We start from the raw sequence: 25,502 nt of genomic DNA, 5'->3' as shown, positions 1-25,502 counted from the left end.
ATTAGGTTACCATCACCTTGTCTTTCGAAACAAGAAGGGTAAGACAGGCTATGTCACTTCCACATGGCTGAGTAAACTACTGCACTGCCCGGGCCCTGTTAGAAGTTACCATACTGTGAAACATCACTGTGGGGCAGGTGCAGGGAAGACAGTAGCTAATCTTTACAAACACGGAGAGGAAACGGAGGAACAAAGAGGATAATCATGGGATGGTTAAAAATTCATTAGCGAGCAGCTACAGAAAAGGACAGATGGAGAGAAAGCAAAAGAAAAAAGGAGAGATAGAAAGAGAAATATAAAGAGCAAAATCCTCTAAGGAAAACGTCTTTTCTTCCCCTTACTCGTCTCACAGCGAGTGTGGAAGTCAGTGGAGCCGATCCACAGGGAAGTGTTACTAACAAACCCCCGAGCAAAACTGAGAGCCCTCCCCCCCTCTCCACGTGTGCTGTACATGCATTCATATATTGTATCCCTTGAATAAAGAGTATTGTACAGAATCAGACATCTCCTCTCGTGGCTGGATAAAAGGCAGTTAACACAAATTAAAAAACAGTTTATGGCGCTTTGTTTCTCGGTTTCTCTCAAATATCACTTGCAGCACATAATACTGCTGGGGTCTGTTGTGGCTCGGGTGTGTTAGTGTGTATGTGTGTGTGTGTGTGTGTGGTTTTAGGGAGGTGGGTGGTCAGGGATCTTGACTTCTGGGGAAATGAGAATGTAACGCGTGAAAATAATTGAAGTGTTATTATGCTTTGACTCCAGCGTGTGTCTGTGCATGCGTGTGTGCATGTGTGTGCATGCGTGTGTGCGTGTACAAAAGCCTGCTTTAAAGTGCCTTTGTTTGCTGTGAAAACTCATTAACAAAGTGAACACCTTTGTGATTTCACCCCAAAGTGATGCTCACAGGAGAAAGGAAAGAGCAAGAGGACCAGACATGTTTAGGAGGAAAGAGACAAATAATGATGGTGCGAAATAACAACCGTAGATAGAACGTGAGAAGGAAAAAAAAAAAAGAACTCAAGGGTCTCGGTTCCATAATCATCATCTCTCTTGAAACAAGAGGATCCCCGAAGCTACGAGACAGAGAGAGATGAAGGAAGAGAAGGGCAAAGAGAGAGAGAGAGAGAAACGGAGAGGCTGTAGAAACTGGACAGAGATGGACAACCAAAGACAGAGGCTGGGAAATAGATATAGATATGGAACTGTGATAAGCTACAGTAAAGTAAAGCTAGAAAAAGGCTTGAAGTTACAAAAATAAAGGAATCACTATGGTTCGGCCTCAAAGTACAAAGGTGAATGTAGCAGTTACTCTGTGGCCGACTGTAACTAAGAAATGACTCGTGAATTCGGTGAAGTTGTCCATTGTGGTCATTTCTCGTCTTTGTTGTTTCTTCACACGAATGATTTTACTCACATAAAAGTCCCACTCTTACTTGGTGATGGATAGTGATACATTACCTACCTGATAATTAATATATCCTCTGCAATGGCTAAACTCAAGTCTCTTTAACTCTGGTCCAAAAAACCTACTAACACCAACTCACATCTGGCTTTTGTCTGCAATGGGAATGGATACAATTGGCATTCACTCCCAGGTAAAATGACCCTGCAGTAGTTTGTATCGGTTCCAGTTCCGATCTACAATGATTTAAACATGACTTTATGATGTGGGCTTATGTGGGTTCAAGGCATTAGCTCATCAATGGCCACAAGTTGTTGTTTATTTATACATCTTGGTGTAAGACGTCGAGCTGAGAGAGCTCCTCTCCTGGAAATGGGAAAAGAGTCCATCTGGGTTTTCTTAGCAGGTTTATCGCATTTTAAACAGTGTATACCCACTAATTTGGATGTAAAAGAAGTATAAGTCCCGAGTTAGAGTCACAGTGTTGTCTAGAGGAATGTTTATGAAGTGCAAAAGCAGAGCACACAGCAGTGTTTCTGTGGTGAAATGTTGGGGCTGTGCCGTTGTTGTGTCTGCAGATGCTAATGCCAGGGGTGTTGACAGATTGTGAGTGTTTTAAGAAGAGCCAAGATTATAGGCTGCAGAGGCACTGCCCTGTGTGTGCGTTTATGCAAGTGTGTGTGTGTGTGTGCTTGTTTTTATTCAAGGGGTAATCATGAGAGGTGGTAATGACAGTCCTGTGCACATCCGTTGTCTTAAGGTGTGAATATTGATTTGGCCGGTATCACAAAGACACATCCCATTTCCCTCACAGCAGATAAATAAAGGCCAAGAAATATGGTACATATAGTTCGGCTACACACACACACTCACACACCCAATGGACTGTAAATATATTCTCAGTGCCAATTATATCTGAGAGAATGTCACACACACAAGGAACGTGGATCAATGGGAAGGGCAGCCAGCCAAGAGCCAGTCAATTCCTCCTCTCTCCTCTCTTTCTGTAATGGTGGCACCCCCAAGGAAAAAATACTGATATTTAACATGTTTGAAAATGTTTAAAAATACCTCGCAAGATGGTTATAGATTTCCCTGTGATTTCCTCTTCTCTGAAAATGATCTATCTCTGACGATGACGCACATTAAAGAAGATTAAAGAGGAGGTTACAGTAAAGACGAGGGCTTTTGCAGCATCTTTGGCTCAAGGTGATGCGAAGGCGGCCCTGGTCCAATCATGAATCAGAGCTGTGTGGAGACATCCCCAGTACAACAGAGTGAAAGATAAGAGGGGAGAAAAGGTAGCACAAATGTGGCCTGCAGGAAGAGGAAGTCTTATAATTACAGATGAAGGAAAACAACACTGACTGCATGTTTTCGTTTTGGACACATTTCCCTGCTAATGGGAAGGACAGGTGTGTAGAGCCCACTGAAAAAAGTGCACACTGCTGAAGGATAAAGTCTAACATCAATTTATTTTATACGACAATTAATAAAATATATGCAATTTTAGTGGAATCTGCATTTTGGACGTTCACCAAGGAGCTGACTGAAATAAAACCTCAGGTGTGTGTGTGTGTGTGGGGGGGGGGGGGGGGGGGTAGCAAATACAAGAAAAATGAAACTAACCTAAAAAATAAACGAACATTGACTGGTCTAACTTGAGGAACTCTACATTAAAACACAGACCAGAACAAACATCGACACCAGAGCGAGTGCATCATGGTTCAAACAGGAGGAGACAGTAGGAAGGCAGTGGACTTGGTGAATGTTAGTTATCTTCAGGCACTCGTGTATTTGGCTGCAGCTGCCAGTTCATTGGTTTGTACCCAGCTAGTTTAAAGACATGCCAGTGAGACGCAGCCAGCATCGAGCCGAGCAGGTAACAGGCTGTCAATCTACTGTGGCGTTGAATTGTATCCATAGCAACAAGTGTCACCGGGGGGGCCACAGTAAAGTCGGCAGCTACACGTCTGATCAGGCTTCAGTAAAACAAATGTGGAAATCAGTCACGAGAAGGAACCTGACCATCATATGCTGTTTCAACTTGATGGTGGCCACCGTGCTTTAAGTCAGTAATTTCTTGCATTCATGCTGGATGATTCAAAATACAGTGTTCAGTGTCTCTCTGTCCTGCTGGGCCCAATGACAGCTTGTGGTCTACGCCATCGGTTCTCAAAGGGGATCTGATTACCCCTGGGCGTCCATGGCACACTGCCTGGGGGTCCGTACAACGTTCACAGATTAATCCACTGAAATGAATCTCGGTATTCTGTTTTGACAGGGTGAAAATATCTTTTAATACAAGGCATTTCACTCGTATTGTTCTCTCGCATATAGAAGTGTACAAATAAATAATGGGCTGTCTTCTGTCTTGTAGGGGGTTTGTTGCTGAGACAAAAATGAAGCCTCTGGTCTACACACACAAGAACCTGAACCAAAACCTAGATGTGATCTCATCCTCATGGTTTCCATGAGACATGTTTAACCAAAGCCCACTCAACCTATATGTGCTCAATGGACACCCTTACTTTTAAAGTAGGCGTGCCATTAGTCCAACTTGTGCACAGCTGACAGCTCAAGAAAAGGCTTCTTTACAGCTTGTCATTTTTATGCAGACATTTACATGGAGTCAGATGAGTTTCTGCAGAGCATAAAACTACTTTGTGTGAAAGGCTTTCTTGCTATCAGAAGTCCAACATGTCTCCAACTGAGATACAGATTCAGAGTTACAAGGAGAAGGTTGTCAAAAGCTTTAGGAGGAATGAACGGGGGAACTCCAGCTTGCAGGGATTTCTTGATGTCAAAACTAAGCGGCCTGACAGAAATCTTTTCTGTTTCAAGACTTAGTCCAACGTTCATTCAGGAGCATTGTCTGCAGCTATACAGTAGAATCCGGATCTGCTGGATAAACATAAATTCCAAGAGGCGGGCCGGGTCGTGCAAAGTGACAGAGGAGGCTGAAGACGGAGCAGACGGAGATGAGGATTGAAAGAGCCTTGTTTCTTTGAGAGTTTCCACACAATACTGTGTGGGTTTCTATGACGACCTGCAGTCGCCTGCTGGGCCCATACAGGCACAAGTAAGAGGTCTGTTTGGCAGCAGTGGAAAAACTATTCAAATCCTTCTCCGAGATTAAAGCAACTACAAATAAATTAGCGTGCACTCGACTTCTACTTTTACAGCTTGATGTAAATGGGTAACGGTTGTAAAATGTGCTGCAAGTAATTGAAAATAAATGTATTAATACAGTAAGTACTGTACAAGAGGTATAGTAAAGCTGTAAAAGGTCTGCAATAGACTCATATTGTTGCATTAATGATGTAAATATTTATTTGATGTGTAAATTCTGAATCTTCGGTGCGGCCAACTGACAGATCTAACATTTGATGGCGTAAGAAGAGCAATGTCTCCCTCTGACATGGAGTAAGAAATATCTCTAAAGTGTGATGAATTGGAAGTACTCCAGTTATTGACAGTAGCCTTCCTCAGAGTAACAGCTGCTGAGTAAGGATACTGAGACACACACATGCTGGTGGCTGGTTTACACCTGTCATGCTTGTGAGTGATGCACAGATTTTGCATTGGTGATAAAAACCCGAATCAGAAATAGGGATTTTTTCGCACACATTTTGAACACGCACACATGCATATTCACATCCACAGGCACACAACACGTACGCAATATGAACTGAACTGATGCAGGTTGTGTGCATGACAGCCAGAGCGGGAGAGAGAGGAGAGAGTGAGGGTCTGCAGAGCACCACAGCCTCATGATTAATGCGGCTTTTAGCTGCAGAGAAGCCTGAGCCCCCCAAAGCAAACTGACCGGGTCGACCATTCAACTCTCCCTCTCTCTCACACACACACACGCACACACTCATACACACACACACACACACACACTCACTCTCCATCAACCCAAACCCAGTGACGGAGAACCTGCTATAGCCTACACACACCATTGACTACACTCCTACACTCACACTTCATCAGCGCCCTCACAGCCTCCACTGTAGCGAGTTGCACTTCACTTCACCTCTTTCCCATTGAGAGCCGAACCTCGGAAGTGGACTGAACCCCACACACACCGGGGACATTAGACTAAACCAATGCGGCACCATGCGTAAAGACGCGTGAAATACAGTTTCCAAAGCGGTCAGGTGGCACAGTTGTAAAAAAAATGCTGTAATAGAATAAGCCATTGTGACAAGTGTGTGAAAAGATCCAGTTTAGTCGGGACAGAAAGGGAGAGGATGAGGCAGGCAGGCAAACACACACACACACACAACCAAGTGGCAAGGGAAGTACACTGAACTGCTTTTGAAAACGCAAAATGGTCAAAAGACTTGACGTGGTTCTCCTGACATGACGTGAATACATGTGGCTCTCCGGCAGATGGACGCCCTGAGACGCACACGCACTGAGGAGACAGATGCAGAATGCACCAAACCACTGTCTTTCCTCCCGCCTAACATCTCTCTCTCTCTCTCACTCAGTCACTCACTCACACACACACACACACACACACGTAGAGCCCCAACCACCACTTCATTGCGGGGGTCACTCCCCCCACAACCGCCCCACACACGCGCGCTCACACACAGTAGAAATCCCGATGCACCAGCAGCACCAGCAGCAGCAGCGCTGGATAATTCATTGCAGTGACCAGCCAGTGGATCCACAGGCTCCTGTCAGCTCAGACCGGCCTGCTCAAACTATCACACACCCGTCTCAGAGTGCACGCCGCGCGCACGGGACTCAATCCGTCCCAGGCCGTTCACTCACCTTTGCACTACAGCGAAAACGAGCAGTTAGTTCCCATTTTGTGACAAGGCTTTAGAATCCACCCGTTGCCCCGCATCTCCTGCCGGTTCGCTCGCACATCCACAGTGGGTCTCAGCAGGGACACTAATCCAGGTTTCCATCCCGGGGAGAGCGCTTCCGAGCTCCGTTACATCTTCTTCCACAGTCCCCACAAAACTATGCCAGGCTTCTTTCAGCGCGTTTTTCTCTCTCTCCCCTCCTCTCTCCTCCTCTGCCCCCACTCCTTTCCTCACCCTCTCTCTCTCCCTCTCTGAGGTTGCCTGGTTACCTCTTTTCTGTAGGCTGGCTCAGACCGCCGGCCGGCAGCCAATCACGAGCCCGGGTTCCTCTTAACCCCTCCTCCGCTGAACTGTCCTGATTTCCAGCTTTCAAGGAGTGGGAGTGCAAGGGGGGTTGGGGGTGAGGAGGGAGACAGAGGATGTAGCCTATGTTAACAAAACCATAATGAGCCAGAAGAGATGAAAGAAGGAGAGAGTGGGAGAAGGAGGGGTGGATGGATGGATGGAGGGATTTAAGTTTGAAAAAAAAGTTGTAGAGGAGACGTCTGAATCAGAGAGTGTGGAAGTTGTAGTTTAGAGGCTGTTAAAGGATGACTGTGCTGTCCAAAGCTGGACAGCGTCAACACACTTGCACCGTCATGCTGACACACACACACACTCTCTCTCTCTGAGTCATGAATGCACGTAAGCAGTAGTCATGCAGCAGCCTTCACCCATTCATTCAGCAAACACCATCGATTGGTTAACCACCTGCAGTTAAGTAGGGCAGTCCCTACACATCAATGAGTGAGTCATAGACTTGGAGAACTCACCACGGCGTCTGACCGGCTTGATCCGCGAGTGGGAACAGACGGAAACTTTCCACAACTATGAAACAATATTTAAAAAATACCAGGAACAACTCTCAAAGGCTTTACACACCTAGAACTGAAAAATAACATTTGGATTTGAGACTGAATCATGACAATTTTGTGTTTCACGCACTTCCCGCATTCCCCCTTATACCTTCACCTCTTCTACCCCCCTTCAATCCACATTTCCTCCTTTCATTTTTCCCTCCCTGCACCTCTTCCTGCACTTCCTCGCCTCAGATCTTCCTCTTCTCCGGATGCGGAGTGTTACTGTCGGGGGGGTTTGAGGATCCTCATGTGTGGACCTGATTCTTCTGATCTCTGCAAAGACTGGAAGAAATACAACAGTCACCTAACTCCACCTCCTATTCCTCCACGTTCCAACAGGGATGTAGGTTAAATTTCCAAGTGGGTCCAGATGCAAGATTCAGGAGTGTTTGTCAAGGAGGCAGGGGAATCGGATGATACAGAACGGTCCCTTTCTAAACCTGCTTGTTTTAAATGGGCTGTTTGCTTCGCCTGTGGTGATGCTGGTTTCAGCTTTCTTTTTGAAACTCTGCAAGTGAGCTGCAGTAATTGAGCTGCAGGGGGTAGAGAGTGGCTACGGGACTTAATCCACAAAAACGCTGATCTGGGAATCATTTGTTGCCGTCGTCGTGATCGTGTCCATTGTCATTAATGCACTGCTGTCATGAGGGTAAGGGTCAAGTGAGGGTTTTTCACTGCTAATGAGTCCCACCCGCCGCTGCTACAGTGCACTGATCGCCTGTTTATTCAGAAGTACATTAATATTGAATGTATCACATGCCCAAATCACACACACTTTGAAAGTGCACTTCCTTGGAACCTTTTCCAATGCACATGCCAAGCGTGAAAGAGTTGAGACAAACAGCTCTCTAAACAGATCAGTCAAAGTATTTGCTTGGAAAAAAATCACCAGTGGACAAGTTAAAAAGGAAAAGAACTAATCCCTAAGAGCTGGTGCTGCTTCACAACACAATGAACCGTCATTTGACAAGGCACTGCATTGGCCAATCAAATACAAAGTTCACATGCAAAGCAGATATCTTTGTAATGTGAGTGGATATTTACGGCTATCACTGAGGCTGAGAATAAAAAGATGGATGTTGTAATAACTTAAGTGTTAAAGCAACGGATCAGCATAGAAACCAGTAGATGAATTATCAGGCTTTGTGGATCGATGTCTCTCTTATAGCTCAAGCAACATGCCCCCACCAACAGTCTGAACATCTATTGACTCAGTGTGTCTCCATCACTGGTTAGATTCGTTATCCACAGAGCTATAGGATACATTTAAATTATGAGCAACAGTGACAAGTTGATGTTCACTGACTTTATTCTGTTAAGATCTTGTGGTTGTCAGCACAAATGTTGAGGTTTGCTTTCCTTAAAGTTGAAAGAAACACATACATATTATTTATATGTTCTACAAGTACTCGGAAACCTATTTATTTAAATTCAAAGTAAAAGTACACAACAATATATTACATCTCATACTTTTTATTTTCTGCTTCTGCTGTAATGATTAACATTTTGCCCCAATCAGATTATTGAAGTTCATCTTTTCATTTCTTATCTGATCTACTTTAAAAAAACAATAAACGTCTTGCTCCTGTTTTCTTTCTCCATCACACCACCTCCATCTCTCTGACAAACCCAGCAGGGTCACTGTCCTTCCTCCCAAGTGTACCAACACCCTCTCCTCCCACCATCTTCTCCTTCCTTGCTCTGTTTTCCGACCTGTGTATCTGTAGTTGACCCTCTCTATCTGTGCACAGGCCTCCTGTCTATCTCCCGCCCTCGGTATCTCTCTCTCACTCACCTTCCTCCTCTCACACGCTCTCTGTCTGCCTGTCTCAGCTTGGCTGAACAGATAATTCCTGGATGCTCATGTGTGCAAGTCAGCAGCTCTCCCTCTCTCTTTCGTCTCACGTCTCACAAACTGCCACACACAAACACACACACACACACACATGCCAGATACATAGAGACACACCTGAATGAGTCGCATTGATACTGCATTTTTTTTGTATTTTACAGACACATACAAACACATGGCTCTTTTGGGTAATCCATGAGAACGTCCGGATGGAATTTATCTCCAGTGAGAACGTGAAGGTCAGCTCCATCCTTCTATTCACAGAGAACATTGTTTCACAGGATTAGGATTCCTCTTATTCACACATATGCAGAGAAAGGGACAGAGAGAAAGCTAGACGATCAAAAAAAAAGAAAAGGATCGGGACAGACAGAGAGACAAGACAGAGAGAGAGAAAAACAGGCAAGAGGAGACAGAATGGAATTTTCTGCATATTATCTTCAAAACGGGTCAAACTCGTTAAAGGCAACAAAGGCAGCACTCTAATTGCCTGAGCACAGCTCTGCACTGCTGAGCTATACTGTAGGGGCAGTACAGTGGGCTAGTATATGACAGTGCGATCATCATTTGACATAAAGTGGGCCTAGTTAAAATCTAAAGCCACATAGCATGAAACATTTCGAGCATCAATCTCTAAAGCAAGGCTCGGGAACCTCCGGCTCCGGGAATAGAAACAAATCAAGACAGCAATTATTTTTCTGCAGTGAAATAAATAAAATAACTAGAATGTGGGCGATGTGATTTGTATTTGGAAATGCACTAAATTGCATTCTCTCATAAACACAGGTCCCCTCAATATGCCAACTTTTTTTCATCAAGATCCATGAATCATTCTGAAATTTTGAAAAACAAACTGGCAATGTTAAAAGAAAGTGAAAAAATAAGTCCTGGATCTGCCCACTGATCAGGATCCACACCAAAATGTAATTGGTTGTCCTGTGACCCTTACCACATCAAGTTTCGAAATGATCCATATAGTAGTATTTTCATAATTCTGAAAGTAATCCTCCTTGGCATAGTGAAGGAACTAATAATATGTCCTTCAGGATGATCCCCTCTTGCTGCATGGCTGCCAGCAAACCAAGACCCATACATTGCTGTTATATCTAAACCTGTGTACCTGTGAGGGATTGATGAAAAAGGCCCATCTTGAGCTCCATTACAGATGGAAACACACAATCGGACAGAGACACTTTAACACAGGTGAGTTTTTCTGGTGAGGTAGCTAAAAGCCAAAAGGCTGAAAAACTCACTCAGAAGAAGAATTTGTGAAGGAGTCTTGTTGCTACTGCCTAGGTGACAAATGACCCCAAAGTCCCAGTTTGTCTAGCAAAAATATTTCAGAGTGTTTCACTGATATGTTGCAACATATTGAAACTCACTGAAGGACAACACAAGGATTTTCTAGTTTTTGTCTCTGGCCTGTGATAAGACAAAAAACACAAGTTTGTTCTTGGGATCACTGCCAAGTCAAATACTCGCTGTTAATTTCTGTCCCTATAAGATATGCATGAAACTATCAAAAGTGAGGATTGCTTGATTTTGTTTGTGCATTTTCCAACTCCAAGATAACAAAAGCCTTGTATGACATCTGAAGACATTGGTGAGTTTGCTTTCCTTCAGGCATTTGGCGAGAGGTTCCGGGAAATGAAAAGTGAACAAAAGGAACTGAGCATCTTTGTTAAGCTGTTTAATGTGGAAGCAGCTGATGTGCCTGACAACCTGAAGCAGGAAATCACTGAGCTGTAAAGCAACAAGAAGCTGCAACCTGCCTCTGCTCCAGCTCTATAAACTGCATCTAGGTCCAGAGACATGCAGGAGAGTCCCAGTAAGCAGCTGTCTTTAAAGATGACCATGCCAATCAAAACTGAGAGACCAAAACCTGGAGAACCAGCTATACCATCATCACTACCATCTGACATCAGACATCCCCCCCAAAAGAGAAGCCGCTCCCCCCATTGCATCAAGGGTAGTGCTAAAAATGGGTTTAATAACTTAATATGACCCATGCTTTAAACAGAAAAAACATATTAGGATAGAAGGTCAAATATGAACACCAGATAATTCAAAGCTTGAATCCTTCCCTCTACAAAGTGGACAACAAGCCTTATCCGTAAACTATCCTGGATAAATAAATGTTAAAAAAAGACTGGATACTGAGGGATAAGACCAGGAGCACTAGTTGAAGATTTTGATGAGGTGCAGAAATTGTAAGATTTAACAATCTGCAGCTCCTCTGAAGCAGGAGAGACATTGCAATTGTCTGTGCATTATCTGGTAGGATAGATATGTTTTGGGTGTTGGTCCTTCATCTAACCAATAGTATACTGACACAGCAAACACACACACAAACACAGACGCACGCACACACGCTCACACACGCGCACACACGCACACCCCTTTCCATTCAGTCCGTATGTTTTATTAATTTGCAGCATGTATATCCAGTTACTTGGCATCTCATTGACTCAGCTCTTCTTAAGATTGGCAAACCTTTTTCTAGCATCAAATCACTAATTCAAAACAAATTTACGGGTCTAATGAACACTTGGACAACCATCCATAAGAACAACCTAAAATGATGGAAACCATCCTTGTGAAAAATGGATTTGACATTTTAATTCTGGTTTGCTCCATGTCCCATCTGCTGACATGGAGGAGGCAGGATTTCTGACCTATAGTGCAGCCAGCCACCAGGTGGCAATCAAGATGCTTTGCTTTCACTTTTAAGGAGCTGTAATGACATCTATCTTTATATACTGGGTATGATTGACATGTATTGATCAAGTGAGTAGATTTCTTTGTTTTCTATTCAATTGTGTTTTTATGTATTTTTAGAAACGTGGAAATTGCTCACAATATACATAATTTCAAACTTCAACTGTTGTACGGCTCGCTACAGTCCCACTCCGCTGTGATCCAGCTGAGATGACGCCTGTAAACGACAGTATGTAACGACAGTAACAGTCTCCTTTGTAAAAGCATCAATATGTCTGGAGGTGAATTTGAGTGATACATCTAGACCATAATGAGATTAACTTTGACCCACATGCACAGACAAGTGCACAGTGACCCATCTCACCTACTTATATCCCACACTGCTTATTTAGCCGCAAACACTAGGGCGAGTGAAAGTGAAGGCATGAGGCAGATGGAAAAGCCCCCCCCCCCCACCCCCATAGATGAAATATCATAGCAGGACCATATATATCAATGCTACTATGCTACTCTTCAATAACTCAGATGCATCATGATATTAGGTGTGTGACAGATGTGAGGAGTGTACAAGAGCATGGGGGGAGATGATGTAGGTGAGAGAATATAAAGTGAATCTGAAAACACACAAACAGATGGAGCTGTGAATGGAGTTTTGACAAAGCCACCGATCATTCTCCCTGCATTCTCATGTGATTAAACTGAAAAAGACAGAGTCGCAGAGATGACTTAGGATGATCTGGACTTACATCTAGGTGACAGGTTGACTTGTGCGCAGTTGGTTTAAGGGAAGCGGAGCTAGTGTGAGAGTGTGTGTGTTTGTGTGTGTTAAACCGCTAGGGGATTAGATATGAAGATGCGCTCGGTTGAAACGTCACACATGTTTATGTTTTTATCAGTGTGTGTAACTCTGGGAGAATCCCTCACATTTCATTAACACGTTTCATACGTGTGGGAACATGCGAGAGACGTGGGACATGTGAACGTGCATACATCAGTTTCCTTTGAACGGAGGGGAGTTAGAGGGTGCAGCTGCAGCAGTGCTGCACCAAGTGTTTAAAAGATTAATACTGATAACTTGATAGCAATGTGATGCTGTGTAGATTTAGTGGTTTAACATACACAAAGCAGCCATTGGCCACCAGCTGTACCTATAGCAGGCTCTATGTGGCTCCAGTGGGTTTAGAAAGACAATTATGGTTGTGGGTTTAAAAGATTATACAAAACAAACACAAATACATTAATCATAAACATAATTTGTATTTTCTGAATGTGTGCATGTACCATAATAGACATATACTGTTTGTGTGTGAGAAGTAATTAAATGAGGTTATTAGCAGGGAAAAGATTAACACGAGGTGGTGACGACAGTGGCAGCTACATTAGTAACTTGATTTTCTTTTCCAAGAAAATAGTTTTCACTGAAACTAATTTACATCTCAAAATGAGAGCTACAAGAGGAAAATAGGTCTAAAACAGTGAAGGGAATGGAAATTACTCGGTTAAACATTTTAAAAGGTCTGTTTCTTAGAAAATAGGATAAAATGATGAACCGTTTTGAGTTGTCTGTAGGTCCCTCTGGCCCCCTACCAGTTCCAAATGATAAGACTCCTTCTGAGAAATCCGCTATTTACAATCTGCACTTTCATATAATATACATCTAAATGACAAAACCATAGAATGAGCAAGTGTGTTGCTCCTACCTTTTGTTGCCTTTTTATTTATACTTTTACTCTTGTGTTAAAACATAAACTTGGATTAGACACTCCGTGAGACATGTGTTCAGAACACAATACATCAATGTAAAAATAAAGTAAGAGCATATGCTTTCTTCTTTTCTGTCCTTCCAAATGTCGATTACAGAGCAGCAACAGAGTCTTTTCTCTGAAGCTGGTGGCGTTTCAGCATATTTCTAAAAACTGCAAACTGACTTCAATAAGCATAGAATTATCCAAAAACATGTGGTAAAAACTTAACTTTAGTCTGATTTTCACAGAGTGAGGCATTTTCTTACATCAAGTTGACCCTTGCCTCAAAGAAAACCTGTCAAACACAACCACAGACACTATCTCTGTGGTCGAGATGGGCTGTAGACGATGTTGTGAGATCAATTAAGATAAGTGTCCCCCAGCGGATTCAGTAGTGTCTCTACTTTAGACAGTAGTCTTGTTGGGGCAGGAAGTATTGTTCCCTAGATGAAGCTTGAACGCCATTCTCTCTAAATCCAAGCTGCTATCCACCACAGAGAAAAATACGAGACATCTAGGTCATTGAGCTTCCTCTGTGCTCCGTTCCTTCAGTTTCTATTTAAGGTGTTAGATATCCTGTGGGGCACATCATAGGACGGAAGAATGGATTAACAGCCACATGGCAACATTATAGTTTTGCAAAACAAATATTTTCCCTCAGCGTTTCAGCCTCACTGCATTTTATGTCACTAAAGCAGGATTTTTCCAAACAAGTTCAAAATGGCAGATTAAAAAAAACTCTGGTTTGTGTGTATCTGTGTGAACATGCTATGATGTAACAGCTTTCTTTGTGCATGCCAACTGTTGCTTTGTGTATCCAGCATGCAACAAAAATGACAACAGCCACATCGGATATATACCGGTTTCTCTACGTACGGTTAGCAACGCTAGCTCTGATTACAAGTTTGCAGCTACATTTAGCATCAGTGAACCACATCTTCGGCATTCACGGGCGTCTACCTTGCCTTATATTACGTGGACCACAGCATTCTTTGACATTTGGATCGTTACTGCAAAACTTTATCGCCACCTATTGGCCTTGCATGCTTATTTGAGCATATCTAGTCATTTTGTGTTTTTTTGTAAGACAAAGGTTGTGTGGACAGAGATTTTGTTTTTAAAACAGAGGAGAAAATACTTGTAAAATAAATATCCACAGTACCGAAAATAGACAATGTATGAGTAATTGATTCATCCTCATCTCATGGATGTGAAAAATATATGATTATGAAACGTAAAACCAAATACATTATACTCCTCTTGGATAACTCCTGCTCCAATGGACTGAGGAGTTAGTATGGTGACCCTGCTCGACCTCTGTTTAACTCTGCATCACTTGAGTCGTGGTCAGGCAAGGTTTGTTTACATATGTGTATGTGTGTGTGCGCTTGTGTGTGTGTGTGTGTGTGTGTTTGTGTGTGTGTGTGTGCGTGTGTATGTGTGTTGGGCGGGAAAAGAGAGGGATGCTGCTCGTACTGGGAGGCGGAGAATGAGCAAAAGAGGGCAAAGGAGGTGGAACCAGTCAAACTGACACAGTTTCAGTGTTTTCTCAACATTGTAAATAATGCAGGATTGGCTGTTTCTGGTGGATGTTTTCTTCATTCATTTTTAACTGGTTCAGTTACACAGTAGTACTCCAGTTCCATTTCTTGTCTGTCTGTGCTTGCTGGTCTGTATGTGTCGATATGTGAAAGTATACAAGTGCAGGCATGTTTTTAATGTAAAAAAAACCTCAACTTGTAGTTGAGGTCACAAAAAACATGCAGATTAATTGCTCACTGCTAATTGTTTTCTGAGTAAATTACAGCTTTAAAACAAATCCGATGCCAGACAGATTTCTCATGTGGCGTCAGGTCTGACCTGCACACTCTCTCTCTCCTGCTACTTCTGTGGTAATGAACTAGGGAAAAAAGTCCAATGAGTTTTCAAATTCATATTAAACTTGAGTTGTCACGTTAAAAAATATTTAACGTTGTTGCTTTGATCGGAGCTACCAACGGAAAATGCCACAGCCTCATTAAATCACCCCAATTACTGTCACAGTGCTGCCACAGTATGCGTCTCTCGTTGACTCTGCCATGACGCTCCTGAGTCCCCTGTTTTATCACATTTCCATGTTTGCAAACACAGAATGAGCAAGATCTTGGTCACAGCAAATGTACTTTTCCTGTGACGCCATGCAGCTGTCAGCAAGGACGCAGCGGGAACTCCAGTCGTCAATGTGCTTTCTGAGGCTTGACAACTCAGCTCGCTGTTTTACTTTGGTTCACATGGTCGGACACACTGTTGATGAAACACTCTTACCTCCACCTCAGCCTTAACTCGTGGTGTGTGTGTGTGTGTGTGTGTGTGTGTGTGTGTGTGTGTGTGTGTTTGGTGGGAGTGTGTTTCCGTGTCGCCTGTGTCTACGTGGATGGTGAGTGATGGCTGCCTGGGGCTCATTGCTCATCTCAGTGGGTATAAATAGAAAAATAGAGAGCCAGGAATATAAAAGCATCACAGTCAGGTGTCTGAGGGCTGGAGAGGCTGCTCACAGCTACAAAACATCAGATCTGATCGCACTTGGATGAGCTGCATGATTCAAAGCTAAGCAAATGGGCCATCACACGATGTTGAACTCTAAATGAAACAACACCAAATGAAAACTTTGAAGATGTCATTTAGTCTCACGACGCAGAATTGATTTCTAAAAGCAAGGGCTGATTCAAAGTCAGCTGGTTTTAACAAATTGTTTTTCTGTGCTTCTGTTTTTCACTGCTGTCTGCAGCGCTCTTCTCTAGCTGCTGTGTGTTATTGCCTCAGTGCCCCCTGGTTTGTTTTGACATTGTTTCTCTGTTGTTTCACCGAGGTTTTTGTGTGATTTATGTGATTTGTGGAGAACACTCTTCAATGCGAGTTTCTGTTGTATTTTCTCACCATTTGTGTTCAGGACCGATGTAGATTTGACTTTTCTTTTCACTCTGCATCCATTTGCAATGTGAACCGATTTATCCTCCGTCCAAATTGTACATGTCGAGGATAACACTATCAATCACATCATGGAAATCATAGAGGGCAACATATTGTGCACAATTTGCAACTTTACTAATATGTAAGAGGGTATTATTGCACCATATAGTGAGTTCAAACAGCCATATTTAGGTTTATAGCATTTGAACAAAAGATAACACAACTAACAAAACAAATAGCTGAGAAACACAAGACAGTGTGCTATCAAAATATTAAACATACCTGAACGCCACCACACCTGGTTTCCATATCACTTCTCCTCAAAGAAGGAAAATGGACCTGGAGGAGAGAAGAGGATGCAGAGTATTAACAACTAAAGTGACACGTGGTAGAGACCACCAGTACACTTAAGATTCTACATTCAAATTGACTAGATACAGATTTGTATTTGGGTCCGCACCAAATTGCACATACTCTTTAATATCATTCCCATAAACAAGCCTGATGGTTTTCATCAAGATCCATACATTTTTAATGGATTCTTCCTTTGGTCATGTCCCAGCCCTCCCAAGAATTTCATGGAAACTGGTTGAGTAGTTTTAAAAATATGAAATATATTTTGTATATAAATATAAAATAAACAAATGCAGATGAAAACTCTTGAGGTCGGGTCATCCTTAAGAGAACCAACTGCTCACCAACCGTACCTCTCAATTCCAATAAGGTTTAGGTTACGAGTAGTGTAAAGGTTAGGGTAAGGAACCAGTGTCCTCACAAAGATAGTGTGTCCGAGTCAAAGTGTGTGTGTGGGGTGGGGGCTCCAACCACCAGCGGAGAGATGAGATCATTACCTGTGACTTGGACGCTAATGTCTCACACGCACACTCACACCCACACACAGGCTGATCAAGAGGCTAATGGGACAAAACTACGGTGACCGCAGGGCTCGTCTCCGTTTGAGTAAGGCGGCCTGTTTTACAACCTGCTTCCAACACTGGCAGGCGAGAGAGATGAGGACAGAGAGAAGAGGGAGGATTGACAGGAGGATGAACACAGAGGCATCTAATTGGAGACATGGGTGAAAACGAATAGCCATCGCCCTCTTTCTGCTGAAGGAACGGGGGGGGGGGGGGGACCGCACTGTATGGAGAATACGGTACAGCCGCAGACATAATGTATGGCTCAGAATAAGCTCGTTAGCAGTGGTGGGACCGTGAATGACAGATGAGGAGAGGGGGATGATGGGAGCGGGTGGAAATGGGTCAGAAGGTGGGGAGGGCTGACCTGGACTCTAATTAACTTCTCCATCTGCCCTTTTGGCTCCGACGTCATATTATGCACCTTCACAACACAACTACTGCAACAACTGTAGGGGTAGTGCAGCTGGAGCCCACAGAGCCGGACTCAGTCCCATTTATCTTCCAAGAGAGAAAATAGAAGATTTACAGTTCACATAATCCCAGGGAAATGCCTGAAGATTTGTTTAAGCGCATGAAGATCCAATGATCACAACGCACATGTCACGTGAGGGAGAAAGTAAAAACAAAGTTGTGATTTTGAAATTAAAGGTGTATTGATTGATCCACCATTTGCTTCCCTCAGACATGCGCTAAACTCCAGACTTTCTCTTGAAGTTATCCAGAGGGGCTGTATGTGACAATGCAAACGTCCTCTGACTCTGACATTTGCGTCCGCACACGTGCACCTTCTTCATAGAAAATACGGAGGATCTGTGGAGTTTAGTGCATTTCTGAAAGCAGCTTAAATCTGCAGACACTTCTGTGTATTTACAGAAGTGTTATTATGATTATAAGCTCTCGAAGGGAGATGGTGGAATGTGTGTGTTGGTGTGGGGGGGTTAAGTGTAACGTATCATGGTGTCTCAGTGAATCTGGTAAATTATTGCAATACACACCACAAATACCCCACAACCTTCCTGCAGACTTAATAAAGGCTCCAATTAGGAATGATAATAACTTTTCTATGATTATATTAAGTGATATGAAATCTGGAGAGTTTAACGTGTAAGATGCATTTCCAAACACCACGGAGTCTCTGGGCATGAATGAAAACAGTGAATTCTCATTTCGTACGGCATGAAAATAAAGCTGGAGGTGCTCCTCTGTGTTTATTCTTGTGCTGCTCAGATGCACAACAATACACTGTGTCAGCACACATTCTCTCCCCCCCCCCCCACACACACACACTGAACTACATATGGTAATACAGAGGCTGCCTCTCTCCCTCCCTCCCTCCCTCCTAATCCTCCCGGACTCGACTCATCTCCTGTTTTCTCCCCAACTCTTTCAAATCTAATTTTCTTTTCTTCTATTTCTATTACTTAAGCATCACATCAGCATTACTGGTAAGCACAAACAGTATTAACAATGCAATTTACAAAACATGTGATTTTACCGTCTCTCCTTCACACTGCCTTCCTCTCTTGCCCTCGCTCTCACCTCCCAAACACGCACCCCCACTACGTGTTCCCTCTTATAGTCATGTTGCAATCTGGTGAAAAAGTGGAGGAATATTAAATATTAACGGCACATTCATTCTAGGCAAGCAGAATATGAAATGAATTAATCAAGGCCGACGAGGATGTCTAGATTCTTGTACTTTAGCCTCATCTGCCGTCATGTGCTGTGATGATGCTGTGCAGGAGATGAACAGTGACCATTGACATACAGGCCAGCATGAGTTTAATGTGATTAAGTACAATGGTCGGACCATTTGAAGCCCCTTATAAATACCATAAAACACCACTTATTCAACTTACAAACATTTCGATGACAGCACTCTTCTATTACAAAAAAATAATATCACAGTCAATATCGTGGCCATGACTGGTTTTATCTGAGCAGGTGAAAACCATTTAGCACGCAGGAGGCAGGATTTAAACAATCACGTCCCCGGGGGTTGATCACATGTTTTTGTGCACAACACATCGACACAGGGCTTCGTCTGCGTCTTCTACATGTATGGCTCCTCTTTTTCATGCTGAGATATTTATATATTTAAAGTGTTGTGTGTTGCATGTTAGAAACATCGCTGCTGTCGTCTCATATTGGCATCGGACATTCTCCAAGAATCTTCTCAGTCGACAGAACTATGTTGTTATAAACTCGTTTAAGACAACTCAGGCTCATCAAGTTCACCCTTTTATTCTCAACTGTGAAATCCAGCAATCATTCATCAGACATCTGGGAAGATTTGTCTTTATCAGTCTGAATTTAGAAAAGCTTCTGGTAAGTAAGGGCGGATTTGGCTTTTAAAAACGTTGATAAAGTTGCCACAATTATTTTCATTTATGACAATAGCTTTTCCAATCTCCTCCCAGAAAGTATATTGGGACGCTAAAGAAGAGGACAGGAGTGGCAGAGGGGGAGCATCTCCTGAAGCCACACTTTAGGACGAACACTAGTTTGCCTTAAGAATACTCTTCAGAAACTCTCCTACCCATCTCTCTCTCTTCTCTCTCTCTGATGCCACTATCTCTCCATCTCACATGCTTGATGGCCCCCCTGCATTCTCCTAATAACCCATGATGAGTCCTCCACACTTGAGCACCCTCCCATCAGACACCCGCTGAGACCTGTGTACACACACACACACACACACACACACCCCCCCCACACACACACACACCCTCTGTGTCACACATACAGGAAAGTGGATGATGACAGCCATCAGCAGAGCAATTAATGGACCCTTCCCCTGATTACAATACAACAGAGAGAAGAGGCAGAAAAACAACATAAGCTAATAGGGCTGGATCATAATGGTGTAATTAGCCTAGCATGCAGCTCCCAGTTGGACCCGAAACCCAAAAGCGCAGCCAGCAGTGACGCAAAGACGCACTGAAGGATGGAGCGCAGGGAGTGATGAAGTGGAGGGGGGAGTGGAAAGGAGAGGGACTACAGGAAAACACAGACAATTCAAAGATTAGATAAGGAGGAGAGAAACAGTAAAAGGGATGAATACGCAGGAGCTTAAGTAGCCCAAATCTGGCTGTGTGCACCAAATCTGTGTGATGACAGAGGGAGGGATCAGGAGTGGAGGGAGAGAGATCAGTCGAGTGAGAGAGTGATGGGCTAAGACAGAAAGGAGAGGGAGGCATAAAGGAGAGGTGGACGAAGGGGGGGGTGGGGGTGGGGGGGGGGGGGCAGAGTGGTGCAGACACAGGACCATGCCCCTAGCATACTGATGCTGCTGTGAGACATGCAGTCAGCGCGGCCTCAGCTAAGCAGCCAAGCATGTGCTGCAGGGTGCTGGGCGGCATCAGAATAGTGTGTTCACACTTTCATGTTTGCATGTATTGTCCCCCATGACGTGTGAAAATAATACAATACGGGAAAGAAGGGATTAGAGGAGAAACAGCCAATTTATGTGAGAGCGTGTGTGTTTGCATATGGGTTTGTATGTATGTGCGCACACACACAGACACACACACAGTCGTGTTTGTGTGCCCCACTCGTGCTGCAGTGGGCAGTGGGTTGTTCATTATGCCGTGTGTGTCTCCTCCTGCAAAGCCTCTGTTATCACAGCACAGTGCCCCACTCTGTAACCATACCTGGGTCCCACGGAAGCTGCTTTGAGATATTCAGCTCCTCAAGGACAACATACACACACGAGGGACGTGAAACACAGACCACAGTAACCAGTCCCGACCAGCTCACCTCATGATCTCCTGCTCAACTACATGGAAGAACATAGAGAAGCATGTAGAAAGAAGTCTTTGTTAGTTTTATTCCCTTTGTACTTTGCAGTTCATGGACAAAAGGTAGGAAGAATAAAAAAGAGAATGCGTAGAGAATTCACTGTGAGCGAGTGAGAGTGAGATGCAAAATGGGGGGGGGGGGGGGGGGGGGATTGAATATATATGTCATGTCCTGCCCCCTGCATATATACCCAGTCACCACCCCTCCCCTAAGTGTCCCAGACATGTTCCCGTTGTCGGGAACATGTCTGACACGGAGAATCTTCTGCTGCGTTCCTCATGTGTGAAAGGCAAAGTGTTGATAAAGTCTGGAGTTCATGTCTGAAAACGGGTCATGTCAGCCTGTGTTCAACTGGTGACATGTCGGGGGTGTAACCATTCCATAAAACCACCCAATCGCAGCTGGGATTGGCTCCAACAGCCTGCGTGAACCCCCAAAGAACACAACTAATAGATGGGTGGATTTTAGGGGTGGGGGTAGAAAAAGTTACAAAAACAAACATGAGCAGGGAAGTGATATTTGATATAAATATCTATGTCTCAATGTGAATGACATGTGAAAAGAGGAAAAAGAGGAATCCAATCACGTGCTATTATAACTGCTCACTACTGTAAAGTATAGCCAGAAGGTCGTTTGCATAATCTCTCCGTCTCTCTCGCTGCTCTATTCGACTCCGTCCAGGAGACAACAGGAGGCCTATTGTCTTCCTTTGAGTCTCCCTCCATGCCTCATCTTCACCCGTCTTTCAGAAAGAGATCCAGAAATGGATTTCATTCATTAGCAGGGATGAGAACAGCTTGACGGGGGTGCAAACGTGTCTCATGCTGCACTTCTAAAAGTGAGCCACGTGGTGAGAATAGGAGGACAATCAAAAACGAAGCGAAAGACCCTCAGCGCTGTTTTCTTCCATCTTGAATGAAAGAGAACGAGACCACAACCTGATAACTGTCTGATCACGATGGCACTACTTCCTGACATCGAATTGAAATAATTGTGCGTAATCACTTTAAAAGACTGGCAGGAGACATGCGGGCAATGAGAAGTAGTTAAGAGAGGCAACAGCAATTTAAGTGAATCTTCCCAGATGCATCAGATTCCATCAAACAAGTGGAAAACCACCAGGAGACAGGCAGAGACACAGCGGTGGCACAGTTCAATTGAGAGATGAATGCTGGGGTAATGGGTTTAGAGGCTGTGAAAGGCAGCGGGGTTTAGGTGGATATGCTTCAGCCATTCTCTCATACAGGCTCACTTTATCCCACATAATCTGGAAGAAATCGTCTGTGTACCGCGGTGTATCCACTCTCAGAGAAACTGATCTTTAATACAGTATTTCACATAAACAACCCAAGCGAGGATTTTCTACCATTATTGCTGATGCTCTGAAAACCACCTCCTCTCGCTCTGCAGCGCCAGAGCTCGCTGCTCGCGATTACAAAGCAAACACATCCGCTGGGCTTTGTTGGGACAGATATTATAAGTAAAATGCTCGGTCTGGATCTGCGTGCACAGTCATCGCTGCTTCATGGGCCCGTGCACCACAGGGCTACTCTGTGGGTTTCTAAAGGCCCGTAGCACACAGAGAGCAGAGGCCAGGGAGAGCCTGTCCACAGCCATTTCCGCACTCTTTAATCTCAGCGGCCGACTGGAGAGAGCAGCGCTGCACATTCCATTAATGTAAAGTGGGGCTTGAAGGTCTGTAATTTATTGGCTCTGCACACTCGCCTCCCCTCATCTCACTCATACTGGCTCCCGGCCACCAAATACTCCCCCTGATACCCGCCGACATGCAGCGCACCCTGCACTCAGCGTTTTACGCCATTTCGCTTTCTGCCTCCTTTTACCTCTCTCTCTCCCTCTCTTTCTATTCTCCTCTGTTGCATTACGTCTCTTTGCTTCATCCAGATTACTCCTCTCTCCTCATCCCATTTTGCAGCGATCTCTCTCAATACTTCTCTTGCTTTACGCACCATGCACACTGTTAAAAACAGAGATTCCTCTGCAGAACCTTCCTGCAGTCAGAAGTAGGAACATTTCCTTTGAGCTGCCTCTGCTGTGAAAGGAGCCGAGGCTGAAGTGAGGAGTCCGGCTTCTTTAACGCCTGCAAAACCGATCTAATGGATAGTTTAATTACTAACAAAATGACACCCTCACAGCCAGGGAGATAACTGCAGGAGGACAGAGGAAGCTCCTGCTGAGAGAGATGAAGTTCCAGAGGAAGACACGTGTGTGTGTGTGTGTGTGCCCGCGCGCTGTGTGTGTGTGCGTGTGTTTGAGTGTGTGTGTGTGTGTGTTCGTGTGTGTGCGTGTTCGTGTGTGTGCGTGTTTGAGTGTGTAAGTCAGAAATCTTGCTCTGTATCGATTCTCCACTGATTCTGCCACTCTTCTCCCTCCTCCTCTCTCCCCGGGCTGTACTAATTGTCATGATCTGTGCTGCCGTAGCAAACATGACCCCCTGACAATTAAGCCACCAAGATGTCAGACAAATGAGGGGCTCTGACAACAGAGGCCGCCAAGTCAGAGTGAGGGAACAAGCAGGTGGGAGAAGATATAGTTTCATCCTGTACCAAAGACAAATGAATATAACTTTACAGTTTTTCTCCCTAAGTGATGAAGATAGCGTTTCGTGTTTGCTCAGTTATTTGATCACTTATACCTCTTTTACACCAAAATAATCGGTATACACTGTTGTAAATTTTTTTAAATCACAGGTAAACTCGCTTAAACAGGCAGTTAACGTCTCTCCTATTGTCAGTAAAGGAGTTTGCCTTTCTGCTCAGGGCGTCGTATTCGACATCTCGATCCAGCCAGACACTGAGGAGCTCTCTAACTTTGCTGTCTTGCCAGTGTTGCATTTTGCACAATACGGTTTCACATCGTTCCCAAGATGTAAAACTACACAAACATTTCTTAGCATTTCATGCAGTAACGCACAGAGTTTCAAGGCATGTCATAATGTTCCACAGAAAAATTGTAACTGTGTAAAAATAAAGAAGAAGAAATTAGCCCATCACGTGGGTGTTATGTTTCCATCAGAGCAGATTGTAGCCGGATAAAAAGATAAAAACCCACGTCTACAGCGGAGTCATTTGAACCGGGAGTAATGGAGGATTGTGTCCATTCCCATTCCAGCCAGATGTTAGTGAGTGTTAGTGGGTTTTTGACCACTGAAAAAAGGGGCTTGATTTAAAGGTAGTAAGGAAAACTTTTAAGCTTTTTATTTGTCTCACCAAACTCAAAGTGACAGCTCTTCTCCAACCTTCAGGTAGACCCTGGATATTTTCTTTTAAAATAAACTTATATTGCACACTGAAGAAAAGAACAGAGGTATGTGAGGCATCCCCATAACAGAAAGTCAATGCTCCCAGACCTGGAGCATCACAGGAGAGGAGCTACAGTGGTGGATTTCATTCTCTGCTAGACAAACACATCAGCCAAAAACCCCAGCAGAAGGAAACTGTTTCCCTCAACCCCTGACACCAGACAATAAAACTCCTCCCTTACAAAGGAACTGCATCACAGGGCTCAGGCACACAGCATCTACTGGAAGAAAAAAACTAGAAACATTTATGACCGAGGAGATTAAAAAAACAATTCACAAGCAGAATCAAATCTACTAGCTTCCGATTACACATTAAACAGCCCAGAAAACGTCCACATTACTGTGCCAGCTTCTTCTTCAGACGGCCACTACACCCGTTTCTCTGTGAGTCACTGTATTTTCCACATGTCAGACCTGCTGTAACCCCAGGATCCTGCAGTTACACGATAGCTATTGTAATTGTTTTCCAATTGAAAGCAGGTGTTTTATGTGTTGTGTGCGCGGAGAATGTCTCCAGTGTGTACTGAAGCACTTTCGAATAAAGATTTAATTTGGGAAATGTACAGTCTAATTAAATAGCCAAGTATATGCCGGGAGGAAATCAATACCTTGAAACTAATCTGTACACATTTATATCCCATTAATGCACATTACTAACTTGACTGGTTCTTCTTTGTCTCTCCTGTCCATTTGTGTTTTCTCATCTCTCTCCTCCTGTCGCTTACTGCAGGTGTTTCTGTGAGTGGATCTGTGACCGGGACCATTTCTACTGCCCCCCTGATCCTGCTCAACACCCACTCCTACAATTACTCATCTAATCATCATTAGGCCACTATTCTTTTTATTATCATGCACTTTGATGTGGAACCAGCATTGTGCTGTCCTCTTTCCTCCTGTCACCCACCACAGTTATGTTTGGTTGCAGATTAATGAGAAATAATTCTGGATCAATTTAACTGTATTCACCTCCCTTTCCTGCTTGAACACATTTTATTCATGTATTCTCTATATTAAACTAAGGGTGATCATTTTTAATTGCAAATAATGTTAGTAAAGAGGTTGATGTTG

The 25,502-nt window shown here is 43.8% G+C and overlaps 1 protein-coding gene across 1 annotated transcript in view; it reads right to left on the bottom strand.

Annotated features, from left to right (window-relative positions):
- Positions 1 to 25,502, bottom strand: part of dab1a (DAB adaptor protein 1a) — a 251,276-nt gene that overhangs the window by 67,862 nt on the left and 157,912 nt on the right. Inside the window, exon 4 of the mRNA XM_062395920.1 lies at positions 16,674 to 16,730. The gene's annotated coding sequence lies outside the window, so the exon portion shown is untranslated. The remainder of the gene's footprint in view (positions 1 to 16,673; positions 16,731 to 25,502) is intronic.

Source organism: Platichthys flesus, chromosome 9, assembly GCF_949316205.1.
Source record: "Platichthys flesus chromosome 9, fPlaFle2.1, whole genome shotgun sequence".
Classification (NCBI taxonomy): Eukaryota; Metazoa; Chordata; class Actinopteri; order Pleuronectiformes; family Pleuronectidae; genus Platichthys; species Platichthys flesus.
Note: the sequence above shows the minus strand (reverse complement) of the source record. Positions and strands in the feature narration are given on the sequence as shown.